The following is a 12,034-nucleotide window of genomic DNA, read 5'->3' on the forward strand; positions in this document are numbered from 1 at the left end:
CTTGCTGTGCATGTATCTCAGACAAAGGCCCAGCTTGCCAGCGGCAAGCTGAGTGAGATAAAGGAACTCCCCCTAGTGGTCAAGTTCTTATTATGATTGTATGTAAAGAAGAAACTAGATTAATAGAAGTGTATTTGGAAGATATGACTAAAAATAATATTGCACACTAATCATGAGATACAGGATTAATACTTTATACAGATGATTTCGTTCCTTCTCCAAGAAAACTTGTAATCAGGAGAGCAAATCTTTATTTCATGTACATTGGTGTTCTGCCTGCAAGTTGGTCTATATGAGAGCATCAGATGCCTTGGAACTGGAGTTACAGTTGTGAGCTGCCATGTGGGTGCTGGGAATTGAACCCGGGTCCTCTGGAAGAGGCAGTCAGTGCTCTTACCTACTGAGCCATCGCCCCAGCCCCCTTTATTGTGTTCTTTCACACTTTTGAAACACCTATGTATGCCACTTCAGATAGGCATCTGAAACAGGGCTCTGGTTACTCTCTCATACTTTTTACTGTTGTCTCCTTTCAGTCCTGATGCAAAGGACCCAGATTAAGTTTCTGTGATTCCTCACTTCCAGCTGCTCTATGTAACCCAAAGGAGAGCATTCATCAGCCTAAAATACATTAACACGTGAGGTCTTGTTGAAGGAAATTCCAACTAAATTTTATAGCTACCTGGATAAAAAATTAGGCATCATGTCATCTTTCTTTTTGGTCCACTTTAAGACATCCAGTCTTTGGCCTGCTGCATATGCTGTCTGTGTTATTTTACAATCAACATTTTAGACATAAAATTCATTCTTTGCTTCTCAAGTGCATGGGAAGATATTTGAAATCTCAGAATGGTCCTATTGTGAAGCTTGAGTTACTTACTTGGCTTATAACAATAAGGAAATACTCCACTGAGTCTTCTAACGAATAGGAAACTCCTCAGAACAATGGGTCCCTCTCCAAATAAATTTTTTCACCAATAGCCATCTTCTTTTCCTTTTTTTATTTCTGTTATGTAAGAACGCATCACTGTGATTTGGAATTGTGAAATAGCTTCTGCTTCTTCATACAGAAATTATGAGTTATAATACTCATATATGTACTTATAATCATTTAATCATAAATATATGAATGCATACACACCTTTATTTGATCATTCACTCATCCAGTTATAACTTTAAATTATTTGTAGTCTCACTATTAGGTCTCTGATTAGAACTTTCTGGCACCAGTGCACCATTGACACAGCTAGAAAGTCTGCCCTTGGTCTTGGTTTTAGTGTAGGGAAACCACTGATAGACTTGGCATCATTAAAACAAAAGGGAGATTAACAGAAAGGGCCACATTTTATCTGTTTCTCATATCCTCAGTTAGCGGTTTTTAAGGTTTTGCCGACCCCAAATATAACCTGTAACAAAGTCCTAAGGAATGGAAACAAGGAAAGTAAACAAAAAATCTCTCAAAATCAAATAAACAAACAATAAACAAAGAAGAACAATGTGGAAGAAGAAAGAAGACAGAAATACTTTCTATAGACAACCCTGGGCCTAGCACGAAGGCTGGGATGATCTAAGAGCAGTGGTCACTGATGGAGGAAGGTACGAGGAAGAAGCAGAAATCACCAGCTACCTGTTCTTAGATAATGGCAGATCCAGAGTGACACTCATCACCAGAGAGAAATGGCTGATGCCCAAGGTAACTAAGATCTGGGCAATGCCCAGATCTCTTCCAAGTGTACAGCCTAAAATAGAGCATCATAGGGGACTGGTGTCCAGATGGAATATAGATGGATGAATTGAAGCAAGCACAGACTTGGAAAGACAGTTTCATCAGTAGCCAATCAATTAAACTCAGAAACAACTGCCTCTGGATTCCACCTACCTAGAAATGTAGATTATAATGATAGCCACCTAGCAAAGATGCCTGCTAACTTCAGTGAGCACAGACATTGGTAAATCATGGTGAATCATAATGATACTCCCCACTCCTACTTCCAGAATTCTGTGACTTGGGCAGCATAAATATATATATATATATATATAAAGCATTTTGCCTCATTGTGAGTGGAGGAGGCCAAGTAGACAAAGTTAATAATCAAAAGTTGGCAATCGTAGACACGGCTATTCATATTTAAATTTCAAGTAGAAAATAAAAATAGACATGTGTGCTCTGCACGGCTGCTTATTTAAGACACACTTTAAAACGAGTTCAGCTAGGCAGGTTTGGGAACATGATAAATGAATTAAACTGTGTCGGTTTCAAACTGTCACTATTAGAATCTAATTCAAATTTAAACAGCAATTTAAACAGTATAAAAGATTGCCCTCACAGGTCCGCTCTAATCTTAACCTTTGGAGCTTCCCACAGAATAGATAGTAAATTGAATTAATTATTAGCCTTTCACCTTGGGGACCTGGGTGGAATTCAGGCAACTCAGAAGACAGCTAATGAGATTGGTAATTCTTTTCAGTCCCCAGTGTACTCTAATCCCCAACACATATCCACCTGTCGTATTTTCCCACTGCCTCCTTGTAGTGAATAAAACTCTAGGAAGTCAGAGATGGCTGACATTTAAAATCCTCTTTATAAAGTGGTATAATGCTGTAGACCAGTAAGGTCGGAAGAATGTCACCAGCAGAAGATGGGGAAAAATAAAATGAAAGCAGGATTGAATTCACTGTGTTTTCTGTTAATAGGCTCTCATTATTTCCCATCAAGGGGAGCACCCTATTGCACCTTTATTCTTTCCTTGATATATTCACTATGCATTGTGAGAGCCTGTCATGTGTCAGGCTCTGCAGCTTCTGCGTATTACAATAGACCGCATTGTCTGTATCATAGAACTTACTGTCTGTATCCTAGGAAGTATAGTCTAGAGGGATATAATAACAAGTTGATAAGCAGTTGGAGTAATGAGAGGAAAGAGATGGAACCACACAATTTAGAGTGTGTGTGCTTACGTCTGTCTGTCTCTCTTTGTCTCTGTCTCTTTGTGTGTTGTATATGCACTTGTATGTATGTGTCTCTTTGTCTCTCTTGCTGTATGTGCATGCTTCTGTGTGTGTGTGTGTGTGTTTACTTGCCTGTCTCTCTGTGTGTGTTGGTCTGTCTGTCAATCTCTCTCTCTCTTCATGCGTGTTTGTCTGTCTCTGTTTCTCTGCCTCTCCTTCTGTTTGTGTGTCTGTGTGTCTGCCCATCTGCCTGCCTGTCTCTCTTTGTATTTTTGTATCTGTCTGTCTTCCTGTATGCCTGTTTGTCACTTTCTGTGTGTGTCTATCTATTACTGTCTCTGTCTCTCTGTCTGTGTGAGTGTGAGTGTGTGTATTTGAGTGGGTGCACACGCACATGTGTTTTAAGGTTTGAATGTATGTGCATAGGCCAGAGGTCAGTCTCAGGTATCACTCTTCAAGTGCTGCCCACCTTGTCTTTAAGACGGGATCTCTCACTGACCCAGAACTCACCAATTAGACTAAGCTGGTTGATCAATAAGTCCCAGGGTTCTCCCTGTCTCTTCTTCCCTGGCCCTGGGATTACAGGCAAGAACCACAACACTAAGCCTTTTTTTTTTTCATAAAGCATGGATTCTGTAGATCAAACTCAGGTCTTTATACATTCATGAATGTGTCTTTTCAACTGAACCGAGTCATCTCCTCAAACTACATAATTTATATTATTCATTTATTTGTTTGTATATGTGTGTGTCCATGTAACTATATGCACAAATATTTGTGTGTATGCATAAGTGCAGAATGTGTGTATAGGCCAGAAAGTGTCAGACAGTCCTCTCAGGATCCCTCAGAACTAGAGTTGCAGACACTCGAATACCTGGTGTACTTATGATGTAGGTGCTGTGTTCTGATCTCTGTACTCATAATTTGCTGTGGGAAATGTTCTTGCACACTGTAAAGATTTGCACTCATATTAGTTTAGTGAAACGCTGATTGGACAGTAGCCAGACAGGAAGTATAAGTGGAGCAACCAGACTAAGAGAATTCTGGAAAGAAGGAAGACGTAGTCAGTCACCAGCTAGACACAAAGGAATTAAGATGAGAATGCCTCACTGATAAAAATTACCAAGCCATGTGGCTAACTTAGACAAGAATTATGGGTTATGTTGTAAGATCTAGTTAATAATAAGCCTAAGCTAATAGGTTAAACAGTTTATAATTGTTATAAGTCTCTTGTGTGTTTTGTTGGGAGTGAATGGCTGCAGGACCAGACAGGACAGAAACTTCTGTCCATAATCATTTGTGTAGAAAGTGTTATTAGTCACTGATCTATCTCTCCAACCCCCTAAACCATGCGTTTGTTTATTTGTTTCTGTTTTAGAAAATGACATCTTGGTTAGATCTCTAAAAATGAGGAAGCAATAGCTAAGTTAGGGAGGTATCCAGACACAAGACAGCACTTTCCAAAATGGAAGAGAACACACACACTCCTGAATCTTGAAGTATGCTAGCAGCACAAAAAATGAGGCTCAATGCCTTATTGAACAAGTAAAAAATGTGGATTCTTACCTATTAATACCAATATATGAAAGAGATGTGATCAAATTTTCATTCCAAAGCAATCATATGAGCTGCCAGAGTATTTGGGCAAGAAGGGCACATGGAAATATGCAGCTCCCCCTTCCTGCTCCTTGCTCTGTCATGTGAGGTCATGGATTTCTAATTCCACAGGAAATAATAGTGAGCTAACTAGCAATCAGGCAAGAAAATCTTACACAATTCTTAAATACCTTTTACCATTCTTGATTATCTCAACTTAAATATTATTTAAGTCAGAGCTGAGGTGATAACTACATTGAATTTGGAACCCAGCACTCATATAAAAAGAGCTGAGCATGGTACTGTGAATTTGTGACCATAATACTGAGGAATCAGAAGTAGGCAGGGAGGTCCTCATGCTAACTAGTCGGCCTTGTCTACTTGCTGAGTTCCAGGCCAGTATTAAGGGAAAATGACATGTAAGGTTCATTTTGCACATGTACTTGAGATGATGGGTGGAACTTTTTATAATATTGTATTTTGTAGACAGAAGTTTCTGTTCCACTTAGTCCTAAAGTTTTTTAGTCCCAAAGAAAAACACAGAGGGTTGTATTAATTATAAACTATTCAGCCTATTAGTTCACGCTTATTATTAACTAACTCTTACTACTTAAATTAACTCATAATTATTGTCTATGCTTAATCATGTGGCTTGGTATGTTTTCTCAGTGCAGCATTACACTCTTGCTTCCTCTGCATTTAGCTTTTGACTGACTTTCCTCTTCACAGAATTATATTAGTCTGGATGTTCCTCCTATACTTGCTGCTTGGCTACTGGCCAAACAGCAGCATTTTATTAAACTAGTATAAGTGAAAAATCTTTATAGTGTACAAGAGCATTATCCACAGCAATGTTTAGGAAAGAATGTGAACTTTTAAGGGATTATTGCAAGTCTAAATATTTTTCAAAGATTTATTTGCCTATAAATATCAAAGTTATATATTTTTGTATTTGTTTTCATGATCTAATTTTAATAGGTTAATAACATAATTGGTCTTATGCATTTGTATACAAAGTTTTTAAAACCTAGAATTAGTTTTTGCTGAGTTTCATTTTTTATTCTGAGAAAATATATTTAAAATATATTTGGAACTTCTGATTTTTACATGAAAGAATTGGAATTAGAGAAATTCGTATTGGCCAAATAAAGCTTTCTGCTATTACTGATGAACACTAAACACCAATTTACCAAGTGAGGAAACTCAGATATACAGAATAACTTTAGTTATATGGCTGACCAGGTGTTTGCTGGTCTTCCTGCCACAATAAAGTCCTAAATCAGAGAGTTTATATCGGCATTCCACTGGATGATTTGAGTTAGTGCTAGAGCACATTGAGAATATCATAGACACTGAGGAGCACAGACAAAAAAAAAAATAGGCTGATGACTGGGGAAATACTCATAAGGTATACTGTTCATGGAGACTGACCCTACAAGAGGGAATTGGTTGGATGGAAAAAAAGAGTGACCAATAGGCCCCAAGTTTCCCTACTCATGCCATAGATGTGACAAATGCTCTGATACTCACAAGTTCTGTGCACGTACAGAAGAGTTACTGCCTGAGTGTGCAAGAACTTCACCAAGGACAAGGAGTCCTGATGGTTTTGTTCTCCTTTGTCTGGCTCCTACATCACAGAAGCGTTTACCATGAGGGCCTAGCTCTCTGCAATATGTGAAAAGTTTCCGTTTTTTGGAGCTATTCAGCAGTTATAGACTTGCAACGTAGTCAAAAGGCCTTACCCACTCTCTAGCCTCTGGGCAGCCTCTCTTGAGCAACACAGTCTCCAGGAAAATCTAATGTAATATTGACCTTGTCTTTTATTTTATGGCCACCATTTCTATTTATTGTATAGTTTTGTATCTTGATCTAAAATGTTAAAGAAAACCTGATGTTTAGTTCAACGTTTCAGTGCTAATCAAAAAAGCTGATATTTTCTTCTACAAAATTATATCAGCATCCTGAAAATGTCAAGGACTGTTAGTCTAACAATCCAGGAATTAAATTCTCATTTATTGTATCTGAGTAGAATTTTTCTACAGTGTTTAAAATCTCATGTTAGAGTCATGTTGTCCTTCATCTGTGGCTCCTAACTTCAGTCTTTTAGATGGAACTATAAAGCCTTCAGTGACTACAGAAGTCAAGAAGGTACAATGGGACCATGGACAGGGAAGGCAAGGTATGAAAGCAATAGAAAGGAAAACAGAAGTGTAAAAGCAATTTGAAGGGAAAGAAAAGAAAAACAGAGTAGGAGCTTAATTTAAATCTGTAGGAGAGATCAGCACAAGGAGAAGAAAGAAGGAGGATAAAATAAAGAAAGTATGTTTTTAAAAATCACAAGGAATCATATCTATTTAGTTAAAACTACATATAATAATTTAAGTCTCTGAGTTTGCATACAGATTTATAATTTAAATGAAATTTTCTTCCCTGAACTGGCATTGATTCCCTTTAAGAGCTACTAACTATGGAACAGAATCCCCAAGGACAGGCTCATAAAGCTTTCTTTTGAGTTGTTCATTAGAGAATCCCAAAAGACTTCCAAAACTTTATCAACCATTTTTTTCCTTTGGTTGTCTCACAGAGATTAAAGTCATTTCCCTGTTGTTAAAGGCACCATGCCTTTCTGGATTTAAAAGAAAAAAGGACACAACCAATAATCTTACCCAGCTATGACCGTTATGGAGTATAACAGAAAAAAAAAGAGCATGTCGCAATAGTTCTAAAGGTGCAATAGTGGCATCACAGCCTGGCGGTAACCAATAACTTTCTTAAAGCCTTGGACTTAAAGCCCTTCTCAACAAAAAGTAAATCATGCCTGATACTGGAAACAGAATCACCTTTAATGAGGTCATAACTCTTGGAGAAGAATCTGCAACAACCCTTTCCTGAAACAGCATAAGAAACTCCAAAAACAGTCTACATATCTGTCCTCGTACCTACAGATACTCATAAACCTCATCCTGCAACAAAGTAACCTCTCTAGGCAATAGGTTGGGGCCATTACAGAAAGTCCCAACTGATCAAAGGCAGAGAACAAATGGTGATACGGTGGTTTCCCGTCCCAAATGATCCATCCATTAGGAAAAAAACAAAAAAAAACAACACTGCATGGTATAGGAAGTCTTTCTGTATATGTGTTGCTTTTATTGATTAATACAGAAGCCGCTTTTGGCCAATGGCTTAACAGAATAAAGACAGTCTGGAAGAGATAGGCAGAGTAGGCAGAGTAAATGGCAAGCCACCACCAGAGAAAGATGCCTCTGCCAAAGCCTGTGGAAACATTGTCGGTAGGTCACGTCCTTGTGGTGATACACAGATTAATGGGGATAGCTTAGTTTAGGATATAAGAGCTAGCAAGAAATACACTTAAGCCAAACAGAACTGCAAATAATAAAATTTCTGTGTGATAATTTCGGGTCTAAGTGGCCGGGAACGAAGGAGCAGCCTCCGCCAATACCTGAACTTATGTCTCAGAGAACATCATAGATGAGGGAGTGTAAAAACTGCAGTAGTCAGAGCAATGAAGTATCTTCTGTGAACCTGCACATATTAGAAATGCCAGGAAAACTACAGCCATTAAACCTCAACAACATGGCTGCCTAAACACAATATGAACAAGGAGGACACTAATAGACATACTAACATGGAAAGAAGATGTATCATTGAGCCCCTACCCTAAACAAAGACCTACAAACTTCTAAGGAATAGTGAGAAGGGGCAAAATAGCCTTTTTTCCCAGGGAAGAACATCTCAATTGGTTATTTAATACCAAATGTTCAGTCCAAAAATCATATAAATATCAGTTTTAATATACAGACTGAGCATATTGAATTTATATATAATTTATATATTTAAGAACACACACAAATACCACTTAAATATCACCATCTGAAAAAAAAAGAAAGATGAAAGCATGAATTTGAGAGAGGAAATGGGGGAGTTATGTGGGAGGTGCTGGAGCGGGAAAATGAAATTTAAAAATTGTATTTTAATTTCAAATAGAATAAAACAACTGTATGTTATCATTTAACCAGTCATTTTGAACATTAAAAGATGTAAAATACATGAAAAAGACCTAAACTTTTCTGTTTCTGAGAACAAAGATTTCAAAACCCTATTATTAACATAATTTATTTTGAAGCACTTACCAGCTCGGTCACCCTACTTCCCAACACTTACTAGTTTATCAATGGCTTTTTAAATGTCAAGCCCAGCAATAAAGAACGATTTCTTTATTATTTTCTGTGATCACTCTATATATTTTTAAGTACTTCACAGTTAAAGTCAATTACAAGAAGAATAATGTTTGAAGCTAATATTTGAATCTAGAATGGAAACCTCCTGTAAATGAATAGAGTAACTTACCTCCTTTCCTTTATTATCTTTTTTTATTGATTTTATTGAGCTATACATTTTTCTCTGCTCCCCTCTTTTCCTCTTCCCTCCCCTTCGATCCTCTCACATGGTCCACATGCTTTCAATTTATTCAGGAGATCATGTCTTTTTCTATTACCCATGTAGATTAGATCTATGTATGTCTCCCTTAGGGTCCTCATTGTTGTCTAGGTGCTCTGGGATTGTGAATTGTAGGATGGTTTTATTTGTTTTATGTTTAAAATCACTAATGAGTGAATACATATAATAATTTTCTTTCTGGGTCTGGATTACCTCATTCAATATGATGTTTTCTAGCTCCATCCATTTGCCTGCAAATTTCAAGATGTCATTATTTTTTTTCTGCTGTGTACTACTACATTGTGTACATGTACAATTTCCTTATCCATTCTTCAGTCAAGGGGCATTCTGGCTATGACAAACAATGCTGCTATGACCATAGTTGAACACATGTCCTTGTGGTATGATTGAGCATCCTTTGGATATATATCCAAAAGTGGTATTGCTGGGTCTTGAGGAAGATTGTTTTCTAATTTTCTGTGAAATTGCCATACTGATATCCAAAGGGTGTACCAGCTTGCACTCCCACCAGCAATGTAGAAGAGACCACTTGCTACATATAACCTCAGTAGCCCAGACACTGAGAGAAACAATTAATAAATGGGACCTCCTGAAACTGCAAAGCTTCTGTAAAGCAAAGGACATGGTCAACAAGACAAAACAGCAGCCAACAGAATGGTAAATATCTTCACCAACCCACATCAAATAGAGGTCTGATGTCCAAAATATACAAAAAACTCAAGGAATTGGTCATCAAAAAAACAAATAATCAAATTAAAAAATGGAGTACAGACCTAAACAGAGAACTCTCAACAGAGGAATCTAAAATGGCTGAAAGACACTTAAGGAAATGCTCAATATCCTTAATCACCAGAGAAATGGAAATCAAAACAACTCAGAGATTCCATCTTACACCTGTAAGAATGGCCAAGATCAAAAACACTGATGAAGATGCTGGAGAGTAACTTCCCTCCTAATGAAAGAACCTATTAGTTCTGTCAGAGATTGGATTGCTCTGTCACATGAGGAGTTGTGGTCTGATTATAATTCAATAGTGAAGCGTTTGTGTTTCAAGGGTAGCAATTTTATTCTATCAGTCTGGAGATAGCATCTTGGGACTGTAGTGGAAGTTAGAGAAACAGATTGTGGGGAAGATAAAGGAGCCTTTGCTGGAGGGAGGAGTATTGTAACAGAGAATGGACCACTCATCTTTGCATCTGTCAGAGCAGGGTAATACAATAACAGGGAGAAATGGGAACATGCTACTTTATGTTTCTCAAAACACCCTGGAGGGGTCCATATACCACACACATTTGTTTGTTCTGTAGTGTTTGAGCAAAATTTCTATATTTCTTTAATATTATGGAGCATTAGTAACTACAGCAAAGTGAAGAGTTTCATAATTCATGTAAATCTTTTTTAAGAGGAAACATATAAGTAAGCTGAAAATTTTCAGTTAGTTAAAGAATACTAAGGTATAAAAATAAAATGTGAAAAACTCAGCAAGTGGACTAGAAATTCAGTCCAAACATATTTGGAAACTTCTGAGTGAATGACTAATAAGCGTTCCTCACGTTTCATTTCCAGAGGTAGAGAGTTATGTGGTGAACATTACCATGAAATGTGAGGGCGGATTAGTAAGAAATAATAATAATGGGCACCATCTGTTCAAGACTCCTTTAAGTTAAATAGAGTTATGTGACTTTTTAAAGTTTTATTCCTTTTTGAGAGTTTTATATATAGTGCAATATGATTATATCTATCTCTCATTCTCCCTGCCCACCCACATTCCCCTAATCCACTTCTCTCTACTTTACATCTTTTAACTTCTGGGAATTGAACTTCGGTTGTAGGTAGACTTGGTAGGAAGTGATTTGATCTGGTGAGCCACATCAGCACCCAGAGAATTTCATTAATATTAACTCAATACATAGCAATGATAATCCCTTGTTCTGAGTCCTCTATGCACAAACCATTCCTGTGGAACAGAACTGTGTTATCCCACTCTTCTACCCACCCCCCAATCCCAGGGTTAACCCCACATGTCCTAACTTCACAAGGGTAACTGGAACCCTGTGACATTATTAGATGCTTTCAGAGTCACAGTTAACTTCCATTTGGACGTAGGGTGCAAAAATGAGGACATACTTCTGCCAAACAGACCGCCAATCTCAGTGTCGCTCTACATGTTGGCATGAACAGATCCATTAACTGAATAATTAAAAGAGCACTTGGCCCCGATTCTCTCAACACATTCCAGCTTGGTTAATTATATTCAGTGATTGTCATTTTAGTCCTCCGTGCAATTTCCAGTGGACTCCGAGTTTTCCCAAAGCCTACATCCTAAAATAGTCTTCTGCTGAGTATGGGTGATTTTCTTCCCCTCCTGTCTGACCCAGTGTTTACAGTCCATTTTGTGCTTTCCAAACAGAGTATTACCATGGAACCTAAGCTGAAAAAAACTACATAGTTTGAATGCAGTGAGTTCCAAATAGCTTGGGGAAACTAAAATATTAATACTATAAAACACAACTGACAAGCAAAGCTATCTAACAAGTGAATGCCTATACAGGGCCTTGAAAGTATATAAATATATTGCAAAGATATATGTGTATATAGAAGACAAAAGAAGGGTTGCCATGGCAAAACTTCCACCACGAGCACCACTCCACTTTTGATAATTTGCTTTGGAAAATTTTCTCTCTGAAGTATTACACTTTAAGATCCACCTCAGTGAAATTGCATAATTGTGCAGTCAGGAGTCACCTAGAGTGGAGGGGCCATGCTTCCCTCATCTGAAGATCTACAATAAATATTTATGTAAAATATCTCCAATACTAGAAATTTTCTTGAAAATTTATATTATTTTGAGAGGGTCACTTAAGATATCATGACTCTATATAGGCAAAATTGTATTAGGTAACTTCATTTGGACAAATTTGCTAAAATGATTCAATTTTCATTTTAATATTTATCATATGTACTTTCTAACATACGATATAATATTAAGAAACATATCATACATGCAAATATA

The sequence above is a fragment of the Arvicola amphibius genome, chromosome 11 (genome assembly GCF_903992535.2).
Source record: "Arvicola amphibius chromosome 11, mArvAmp1.2, whole genome shotgun sequence".
NCBI lineage: Eukaryota > Metazoa > Chordata > Mammalia > Rodentia > Cricetidae > Arvicola > Arvicola amphibius.